Source organism: Oncorhynchus mykiss, chromosome 5 (genome assembly GCF_057628025.1).
Source record: "Oncorhynchus mykiss isolate SJ-2025 chromosome 5, ASM5762802v1, whole genome shotgun sequence".
NCBI classification, from domain to species: Eukaryota; Metazoa; Chordata; class Actinopteri; order Salmoniformes; family Salmonidae; genus Oncorhynchus; species Oncorhynchus mykiss.
This window is the reverse complement of record NC_143026.1, coordinates 36,208,440-36,219,827: the sequence shown is the minus strand read 5'-3', so window position 1 is coordinate 36,219,827 and position 11,388 is coordinate 36,208,440. Positions and strand designations below refer to the sequence as shown.

The 11,388-nt window shown below is 44.7% G+C and overlaps 1 protein-coding gene across 3 annotated transcripts in view; it reads left to right on the top strand.

Annotated features, from left to right (window-relative positions):
* The first annotated feature begins 315 nt into the window (after window positions 1-315).
* Window positions 316-11,388, top strand: part of gnaz (G protein subunit alpha z) — a 44,792-nt gene continuing 33,719 nt past the window's right edge. Inside the window, exon 1 of one of the 3 annotated variants that reach the window (XM_021602590.3) lies at window positions 316-1,025. The gene's annotated coding sequence lies outside the window, so the exon portion shown is untranslated. Of the gene's footprint in view, window positions 1,026-8,586; window positions 8,693-11,388 lie in introns of those variants that run through there. The other 2 variants (XM_021602591.3, XM_090234640.1) reach the window with 2 other exon arrangements.

The window sequence follows — 11,388 nt, the reverse complement described above, 5'->3', positions numbered from 1 at the left end:
CTTACACACAACCCATATCCTTATTGATGGATGTGCAGTTAGCCTCATGCAGCGGCTTAAGCACTATAACCTGCATGTATATGTGTGTGTGTGTGTGTGTGTTACCTTATTATGGGTATAAACAGGCCACAAAAGGCCCGTTTTTACCAAAGATAGATGAGAGCTGAGGAGAACAGCAAGCCCTACCCCTTCACATCGCATAGTAGGTAGGATTTTTTATTTGTCAGCATATCTATTTGTTCTTGGTTAGAGCCAATAGCAGTAAAGGAAGTGGTCCCTCTGTCACAGAAACAGTTGGCACGGAAACAGCACATTACACCATTATCCAATCCCCCTCCCAGCCCCATATCGTCATCACTCCTCTCCCTCCCTTCCTCTCCTCTCTTCTCCTCTTCCCACTCTCTTGCTCTCTCTCTCTATCGTGCATGCTATTTCAGCCATCAATGAAATCACAACCAATCTTGCTGTTGACTTGTCATAGACCAGAGAAATAGAATAAGCAGGGCTGTTATACATTGAAACACACAAATACTCTGTCCTTTCCATTGCTTCTCATAGGGGTCTCTGTCTGTTTCCCCTTCTCATTGCATGCAGCAGACAGCTTCTATTGTATCCTGTTTTTGTCACAGCCCAGTGTTCTGTTTAGCTTGGTGCCCTTTTACCTCTTTCTCTGTTTCTCTCATGATTTAATCCTGTCCATTTTCCCCTTCTCTCTCTATCCCTGCTGACTCCTCCCTTCATTTCTCTCTCCCTCCACTCTCTGACACACTCAAACACGCACGCACACATACACACACACCCTCCTCCCCCACCGCTGCAGTGTCTCAACTGCCTTGGAGCAAACAAGAGAGGAAATAGAACACAGACAATAATAAGAAAGGCGAGAAAGAGGGGAATAGAAAGAGAGAGAGAGGGTGTGAAAGACAGGAGAATGTTGGACTAAGGGTGGAGTGCACACAGCCGTTCTCTTCCAGCAAGTGTTTGTCTGCAGTATCCCTGGTGAATGGATGCTGGACGGTGAAACGGTAAGCCTGCCTGCTTTATTTTCTCACACACCCTTTTTTTGTCATCACTGCTAAGTTGGCCTCCTTTGGGCCACCTTTGTTTTTCTTGGGAGGGGTGAGGAATTGCTATGTGACTGTATTCATAATACGGAGGAACAGAACATTTTTCCTCTCCGCTGAGCTCAGGATGGTGATGTTCTGAGATGGAGCCAAGGCAAGACTGCTTCTCCTGTCCCCTCCTCCACCCTGCCTGCTCTCTATGTAGACCTAGACATGTACAAGGAGAGCTGGTGTCTGCCTGTCTGTGGTGCACATCTCCTCCTTGATACATCCTTGATACATCCTTGATACATATGGTTGTCTGTAATGTTGGGTTTACGTGAAATGGGAAGGATACCTCAAAGGTGTATGTGTGCATGCTCTGTCCATCCCAGTGACCATGAAAGAGAGAGAAGAGAGCCAGTAAAAGCACTGTCACGTAGGATCTGCTGTATGGCTCTCATGACTGCCTTAGTTAGACAGTGAATGTGACACTGCGGTGGGAGGAGCACACACCCCGTGGAGCGTTGCTCTGCAGGCAGGCACTGGACTGGACATTGGCTTCACATCGGCATTTAGCAGCACTCCGCCTGCCAGCCCGCATCAACAATAACATCAGTACTTCGATCGATAACCGTTTTGACCCAGGATGGGTGTGTGTGGAGGTGTATTTGTGATGTGTGTGCATGAGTGTGATTCTGACAAAGTGAGAGAGGATGTGTGTTCGCTGCTCTCCATCGGCCACAGCACTGAGGGTCATTTGTTTTATTTTAAAAATCCCTCATATCTCTAATGAGGCATTACCGTGGCTTGTGAAGAGTGGTCAGAGTCAGCAGTGCAGTGCCAGGAGTTTGTCTGTGTGTGTTTGTGTGTATGTGTGAGTGAGAGAGAGAGTGATAACCTGCGCAGGGAGGGGTAGAGGGGCTAGGGGGTTTAACAGCGGGGAGGCAGATGAGGTTGATGCAGTGGAGAGAGAGAGAGAGAGAGAAATGGGGAAAGAGAGAGAGAGAAACGGAGAGAGAACAAGATTGGGAAACAGGAGGAAAACAGGACAAGAGAGGAGAGATGGAGAGAATGTAATGAGAAACATTGAGGGGACAGGGCTGTTTAGCCGAGTGTCACCGGAGATGATGGATGATGCAGACTAAAGAACTGGCTGCATGCGATAGTCCAAAAGAATGAAGTGAAACAGCCAACATCCAGGCCCTCAGACATCTAAAAATGGAGGCAAAAATAGTGGAAGAAAATCCCACAATGCTTTGGGATCTCTGGAGGAAGACAGATCAAATCAAATCAAATTTTATTAGCCACATGCGCCCAATACAACAGGTGTAGACCTTACAGTGAAATGCTTACTTACGAGCCCCTAACCAACAATGCAGTTAAACATTTTTAAAATAATAAGAAATATGAATAAGAAATAAATGTAACAAGTAATTAAAGAGCAGCAGTAAAATATCAATAGCGAGACTATATACAGGGGGAACCGGTACAGAGTCAATGTGATGAGATACCGGTTAGTCGAGGTAATTGAGGTAACATGTACATGTAGGTACAGTTATTAAAGTGACTATGCAAAGATGATAACAGGGAGTAGCAGCGGTGTAAAGGGGGAGGTAGCCATTTGATTAGATGTTCAGGAGTCTTATAGCTTCGGGGTAGAATCTTTTTAGAAGCCTCTTGGAACTAGACTCAGCGCACCGGTATCTCTTGCCGTGCGGTAGCAGAGAGAACAGTCTATGACTACGGTGGCTGGAGTCCTTGACAATTTTTAGGGCCTTCCTCTGACACCGCCTGGTATAGAGGTCCTGGATGGCAGGAAGCTTGGCCCCAGTGTTGTACTGGGCCGTTCGCACTACCCTCGGAAGTGCCTTGCGGTCGGAGGCTGAGCAAATGCCATACAGGCAGTGATGCTCTCGATGGTGCTCTTTGAGGATCTGAGGACCCACCCCAAATCTTTTCAGTCTCCTGAGGGGGAATAGGTTTTGTTATGCTCTCTTCATGACTGTCTTGGTGTGCTTGAACCATGTTGGTGATGTGGACACCAAGGAAGTTGAAGCTTTCAACTGGTTCCACTGCAGCCCTGTCGATGAGAATGGGAACGTGCTTGATCCTCTTTTTTGTGTAGTCCACAATCATCTCCTTTGTCTTGATCACATTGAGGGAGAGGTTGTTCTCCTGGCACCACACAGCCAGGTCTCTGACCTCCTCCCTATAGGCTGAATCGTCGTTGTTGGTGATCAGGTCTACCACTGTTGCATCATCGGCAAACTTAATGATGGTGTTGGAGTCGTATCTGGCCGTGCAGTCATGAATGAACAGGGAGTACAGGAGGGGAGTGAGCACGCACCCCTGAGGGGCCCCTGCGTTGAGAATCAGCGTGGTGGATGTGTTGTAACCTGCCCTTACCACCTAGAGGTGGCCCGTCAGGAAGTCCAGGATCCAGTTGCAGAGGGATGTGTTTAGTCCCAGGGTCCTTAGCTTATTGATGAGCTTTGTGGGCGCTATGGTGTTGAATGCCGAGCTGTAGTCAATGAATAGCATTCTCACATACTGAAGGTGTTAATTTTGTCCAGGTGGGAAAGGGCAGTGTGAAGTGCAATAGAGATGGCATATCTGTGGATCTGTTAGGGTGGTATGCAAATTGGAGTGGTCCTTTTGTTCGATTAATTCCGTCAATATATATTCAAAATGTCCATTTATTTGGCGCGTTTGATCCAGAAAAACACCGGTTCCAACTTGTGCAACGTGACTACAAAACATCTCAAAAGTTACCTGTAAACTTTGCCAAAACATTTCAAACTACTTTTGTAATACAACTTTATGTATTCTTTAACGTAAATAATCGATAAAATTGAAGATGGGATGATCTGTGTTCAATACAGGAAGAAAACAAACTGTAGCATGCTTTCTGGTCACGCGCCTCTATCTAACAGTACACTTCAAGTGACCCACGTTCAAGATGGCCATACTTCTTTATTACACAAAGGAATAACCTCAACCAATTTCTAAAGACTGTTGAAATCCAGTGGAAGCGATCGGAACTGCAAGAAGGTCCCTTAGAAATCTGGATTCCCAGTGAAAAACCATTGAAAAGAGAGTGACCTAAAAAAATAAAATCTGAATGGTTTGTCCTTGGGGATTCGCCTGCTAAATAAGTTCTGTTATACTCACAGACATGATTCAAACAGTTTTAGAAACTTCAGAGTATATCCAAATATACTAATAATATGCATATCTTACCTTCTGGGGATGAGTAGCAGGCAGTTGAATTTGGGCATGCATTCCATCCGGACGTGAAAATACTGCCCCCTGTCACCAAGAAGTTAAAGGTCTTACATCGGCTTCGGAGAGCGTGATCACACAGTCTTCTGGAACAGCTGGTGCTCTCATGCTTCGAAGCGAGCATAGAAGTAGTTTAGCTCGTCTGGTATGCTCGTGTCGCTGGGTATCTTTTGACTGTGCTTCCCTTTGTAGTCTGTAATGGTTTGCAATCCCTGCCACATCCGACGAGCGTCAGGGACAGTGTAGTGCATTTTGATCTTAGTCCTGTATTGGTGATTTGCCTATTTGATGGTTCGTCGGAGGGCATAGTGGGATTTCTTATAAGCTTCCGGGTTAGAGTCCAGCTCCTTGAAAGTGGCAGCTCTTGCCTTTATCTCAGTGTGGATTTTGCCTGTAATCCATGGCTTCTGGTTGGGAACGGACAGTCACTGTGGGGATGACGTGATTGATGCACTTGTTGATGAAGCCAATGACTGATGTGGTGTACTCTTCAATGCCATCAGAGGAATTCCGGAACATATTCCAGTCTGTGCTAGTAAAACAGTCCCATAGCTTAGCATCTGCTTCATCTGACCCCTTTTTTATTGATTGAGTCACTGGTGCTTCCTGCTTTAATTTTAGCTTGTAAGCAGAAATCTTGAGGATAGAATTATGGTCAGATTTGCCAAGTGGAAGGCGAGGGAGAGCTTTGTATGCATCTCTGTGTGTGGAGTGAAGGTGGTCCACAGATTTTTTCTCTTTGGTTGCACATTCAACATGATGATAGAAATTTGGTAAGACCGATTTAAGTTCCCCTGCATTAAAGTCTCTCAGGCTCTCATGAGGACTGACACAGGAAAGGAAGACCCACAGTTACCTCTGCTGCAGAGGATAAGTTCATTAGAGTTACCAGCCTCAGAAATTGCAAGCCAAATAAATGCTTCACAGAGTTCAAGTAACAGACACATCTCAACATCAACTGTTCAGAGGAGACTGTGTTAATTAGGCCTTCATGGTCAAATTGCTGCAAAGAAACCACTACTAAAGAACACTAATAAAAAGAGACTTGCTTGGGCCAAGAAACATGAGCAATGGACATTAGACTGGTGGAAATCTGTCCTTTGGTCTGTTGAGTTAACATTTGAGATGTTTGGTTCCAACAGCTGTGTCTTTGTAAGATGCAGAGTAGGTGAACGGATGATCTCCGCATGTGTGGTTGCCACCGTGAAGCATGGAGGAGGAGGTGGGATGGTGTGGGGGTGCTTAGCTTTATTTAGAATTCAAGGCACACTTAACCAGCATGGCTACCACAGCGTTTTGCAGCGATCCCATCTGGTTTTCGCTTAGTGGGACTATCATTTGTTTGTCAACAGGACAATGACTCAACACACCTCCAGGCTGTGTAAGGGCTATTTGACCATGAAGTAGAGTGATGGAGTGCTGTATCAGATGACCTGGCCTCCACAATCACCTGACCTCAACCCAATTGAGATTGTTCGAGATGAGTTGGACCGCAGAGTGAAGGAAAAGCAGCCAACAAGTGCTCAGCATATGTGGAACTCCTTTAAGACCGTTGCAAAAGCCTTCCAGGTGAAGCTGGTTGAGAGAATGCCAAGAGTGTGCAAAGCTGTCATCAAGGCAAAGCGTGCCTACTTTGAAAAATATAAATATTTGTTTAACAGTTTTTTAGTTTCTACATGATTCCATATTTGTTATTATATAGTTTTGAGGTCTTCTAATATTCTACAATGTAGAAAATAGTAAGAATAAAGAAAAAACCTTGAATGGGTAGGTGTCCAAACTTTTGACTGGTACTGTATGTCTAGTGTAGATATTCAGATATTCATGTTAAATCTAAATGGCTTTCATATGGCTATCACATACTTCCTTACACATTGAAGATGAAACTATCATAAGGTTCAGTTTACACGTAGAAGGTACTAGAACACACAAAAGGACCGGGTAGGGTAAAAATTAGACGTGGACCAAGCAAACGTAATAACGTCAGGTCAGACATTTCACATAGTTTAAAATCTTGGTGTGCTTTATGTTGTGGAGGTATGTCAAGAATTTAAACTGGTAACTCTACAGAGAAGAAATGTGACCCATAGTGATGTCACTTCTTGGAAGGTTGGTGCTGCCATGTCAGACACAGCTCCTTCTGCACTATGGGAGATGTCCAACAAAGACATAACCACATGCCTAATCAGTCCTACAGTACATCATATCACCTCAAACATAAACGTCATGTAGCCTAGGACCCAGCATTCTGTGTCTGTATTTTCTGTTACGCAATAATAAGTATGTCTCAGGAAATAACTACCGGACCACAGGTCAGAGATCTGAAAAATATTTCCTCACATATCCCATTTTCCCATTTCTTTTTGCAGATTTGCTTTTCAAGCTAACAGCCTAGATGACACAATAATATGATGTAGCTTGATAACCCATGCAATTAGAGTGGGATTGAAGCCTGAAGTTGGACTGAGAGGAGAGGGAATTGGAAAGGGCAGTAATGGGGCTTAACACAAAGTCAGAGGTCTCTGGTAACCTTGGCTGTAAGAATGGATGACAGGGATGATATCAAAGTAAATCACATCCCTTCATTGAGCGCTCTCTATGGTTTTGCTGACACAAATTGGTTAAACTCACACACTCACATGATGCCATTGCCCATGTGGTGTCATATAAGACACAAACTAATATAATTGCCATATTGGTCTACAATATATCACATACTTGGAATTTGGGCACAGCAGTACTAGCATAGCGCAACACATTTCTGCCATTTTGAATGGGGCTTTTACTAACATGCCAGTAAAGTTCCCCAAAGAACATATCCAGTAGGAAAAACAATGGTTAAGTTCATTTTGACCCCTCCTAAACCCTCTGTAAGGTTGCCTCTGCCCCTCCATTGTGAGACATAATGGCTTGGGACAGCTGTAGCTTTAAAGTGACAGTGGCCGGTTTGTCTCTATGTTTTTTGGTCTGAGAAGGACAATGGGGTTGTATCATATGCTTCCCTAATCTATGCCCTTGTAGGTTAGAAGACTTGGCTGACTTTACCACTTAAATTGATTATATTATAGTACGGGGAAATGATACAATATGTCCATCTCCTCTTACACTTAAGAACAATGATTTATGTGGACACATTTAATGTTATACTGTATCATATTACTCTAGGCCTGCAGGTTGTGGGAATATTCACCAAACCGGCCTCTATGAAATTGTTCTGCTAATTCCTTTAGCAATTGAATAACTCTGATAATCTACTCTGGAATGCAGTAAACACAGAAATAACGACTACTGTGAACCCTTTTTTAGCAGGATATACCTTTATTATTTGTTATTCTGCTAGGTCCAATACTGTGCCAAGCCTCTTGTGACCCATCATGCTGACTGGCTTCCTAGATTTCTGACTGTCAACTGGACAGAACCAAATTAGGGTGGGGCTTTATCTGTTTGTAGTAACGTTACAGTAAGTAAGGATTAGGTTATCGTTGAGTTTTATGTGAATCTACAGAAATGAATTTCTCTTTCTCTCCTTCTCTCCTCTCTTTCCCCCTCTCTAATCTGTGCTGGCGCTCAGAACTAGGACCCTGTGTGTGTGCCTGAGGCCCTCTTCCCAGCACTAATTACTGAGGGCAGAGCAAAGGAACTAACAGAGCATCTTTGTGTTCCATTCCTCACACATAACATCAGTCATATGACAGAGTACAAGGAGGAGGTGGTGGAGGAGGAAGTGGTGGAGGAGGTGGAGGAGGGGAGGAGGTAGTGGAGGAGAGGAGAAGAAGGTGGTGGTGGAGGAGGGGAGAAAGAGGTGGTGGAGGAGAGGAGGAGGTAGTGGAGGAGGTGGTGGAGGAGGGGAGAAAGAGGTGGTGGAGGAGAGGAGGAGGTAGTGGAGGAGGTGTTGGAGAATGGGAAGAGTGGAGGAAGAGGGGAGGTGGTGGTGGAGAAGGAGGAGGTGATGGAGGAGTGGAGGAAGAGGGGAGGAGGTGGTGGAGGAGGTGTTGGAGGTGGTGGCGGAGGAGGTGTTGGAGGTGGTGCTGGTGGAGGAGTAGGAGGTGGTAGAGGTGGTGGAGGGGAGGATGTGGTGGAGGAGGAGGAGGAGGAAGGGAGGTATGGGGGATGCTCTGGACTGAAGGACCATTGGGGGTGTTGGAGAGGGTTTGAGAGGTGACAGTTTTTGAGTGTGTGTGTTTGAGTATGTGTATGTGTATGTGGGTGTGTACACTATGTTTGTGTGTGCTGTGACCATAGCTGCTACTGGCTTTAGGTCAGGAACCTCGACAGCACATCCAAAGTGTCCCAGAGCAACACATGAAGCCTGCATACTGATGGAAGGTGGCAAGTCTGCAAGGACACCACTGTCTGCAGGTCTAGTAAGTTTTAAGTTTTAAGTCTAGTAAGTTTTAAGTAGTAAGTATTAAGTTGATGTGGAGGTCATGGGCCAACAGAAGTCTGTAACTGTGTGTATGTGTGTGTGTTTGTGTGTGTGCACACGTGCATGTGTATAGATACCCTTGAACACTACGTTAAATTGGATAATGACATCATATCATTCTTTGTCTGCATCAGAATTTTAAAAAACGTCAAGGTTTGGAGGAAACAAAGTATGTCAGATTGCCTTGTCTTATGACTGATAGCCTTGTCTCATGACTGATAGCATCTGCTGTCAGCATGATCTATGGAAGTACTTATGGATACATTTGACTGAGGGCTTATCCACTGTGGAATAATACGCTTTTTGTGAGTTGGTGTATATGGTGCAAGGTTTCCCTGTATCTTAACATGCCATTCATTTGATTTATACATATCTGATACTGTAACGGCTTTCCTCTTCCTCTTCTGAGGAGGAGTAGCAGGGATCGGACCAATACGCAGCGTGGTAAGTGTTCATCTTGGTTTTTAATAAGAACACTGAATAAAACAATAAACGACAACGTGAAAAAACAAAACCGAAACAGTCCCGTGTGGAAACAAACACTGACACGGAAAATAATCCCCCACAACTCAAAGTGAAACCAGGCTACCCAAGTATGGTTCTCAATCAGGGACAACGATTGACAGCTGCCTCTGATTGAGAACCATACCAGGCCAAACACAGAAATCCCAAAACATAGAAAAAGGAACATAGACAACCCACCCAACTCACGCCCTGACCGTACTAAAACAAAGACATAACAACAGAACTAAGGTCAGAATGTGACAGATACTGCTCGTCAGTAACCTATACTGCACATTGCAGTCTTTTCCATAGTCTTGCTTGTCAGACTCGTGACGCGGCAGCTGTGTGGAGAGACTGCCCTACACTGACCAGTATTCTTTCAATACGGCACCCATATTGATGACCCTGTTGCTATACTGGTGTTTCCTATTGCAGTGTATTCCAGCTAAGTTTCCTCATCCTGACCCAATGATGAAAGCACCAACTGCAGGATGTTACAGCAGACACAAAATGGCTGTTCACACACAGTTTCCCTTCTGTTCCAAAAAAAACAGTGGCGGCTGCCGAGGGGAGGACGGCTCATAGTAATAGCTGGAATGGAGTATAATGGGCTGGTATCAAACACATGGAAACCAGGGGAGTCGGTCCTCCCCTCAGCAGCCTCCACTGGTCGTGAGAAAAATATAACTGTGTTTGTGCCTGTGTTAGTGGAAATACAAGTAGCCTGAGCCTTGTCCTGAAATATGATTATGTTAAATAAGAATACTATCAACTGGTATTGAGCAGGTTGAAGAGTGAATAAGCTACAAAGCAGCCTGACTGAGTGTTTTCTTTGTCACTCAAATAACTATCCCAGTTTTGTTTCACAGACATTGAGACACACACACACACACACACACACACACACACACACACACACACAAGTAAATGGACAGACAAACATAGATACAGGCACATATAGACAGACACAACACACGCACACACAGATTGCTGGACTCGCTCCACCTTCTACCATCCTTTCCCTTGAGTGGGCTGGCTCACGGCTCTGTCTGTGCACAAATGTGCCATTGTCAGCGCTGGCTGGCCTTGTGACTCAGTGTGACCCGCTCCATCGGCGGGACGGGAAGGCAGAGGGGCACAGGCAGGCGCTGAGGCGAGGCACACCAAACACAGTCCCTTATCACATAGGATCTGCTAGTAACTACACTGAGCCCCCACCACTACCCTGCTCCCAACCCTCTCTACAGCCCACTGTTTTGGAGGGATGAAAAATGAACACTGCCTTTCATTGTTTACCATGATGTAGGAACAGTGTACCCATGTGACCTACTTGTTGTGTGTATGTACTGACATGTATGTGTAACTGATAGATGCACACACACACACACACACACACACACACACACACACACACACACACACACACACACACACACACACACACACACACACACACTACATGTTCATGTTTTTAAATGTATGGAAAATGTAAAGTTTTTTGTCTGTAATGTATTTTTCATTATGTGTCAGACCCGAGTAAGACTAGCTGTCAACATTGGTGTCGGTTAATGGGGATCCTAATCAATCAAAACCTAGTATCTGCCTCCCACCCAAGGCCAGAAAGCGAGAGAGTGAGTGTACCAAATCATGAACAAACACAATGGTCAAGGCCAGATCTTCAGTCTAAATTTTAAGTGGTCCATGCCCAAATGTTCTCAAACAACTGAATGATTGTCGGGGTTAAAAACCAAAACATTTATCAAATAATTCAGTTAAATAACTATTATTACGGCTCCTGGGGATATGTGTGGCGCAAAAGCCCCCAGCATGCAGTGGGTGTTTTGAGAGAAGCTGAGCCAGAGTACTGGCTGAGGAAGCATTCCTTTATACTGTGTGCTTTCTGTGTGTGTGTCCATATTTGGGATGTGTGGGGTGAGGCAAGGACAACAAAAGTATTTTTTGTATTCTTAGTTTAAGACATGGGTTTGGTAACACTTTATTTGAATGTTTCATCCTAATCCCTACATAAGATAATCATGAACACGGTTTAGTTGTACTTGAATTGTAAGTCTAACAACAGTTCATGACAACAGTATATCACATTGTTAGTCTGTGCGGTAAACATGTTAT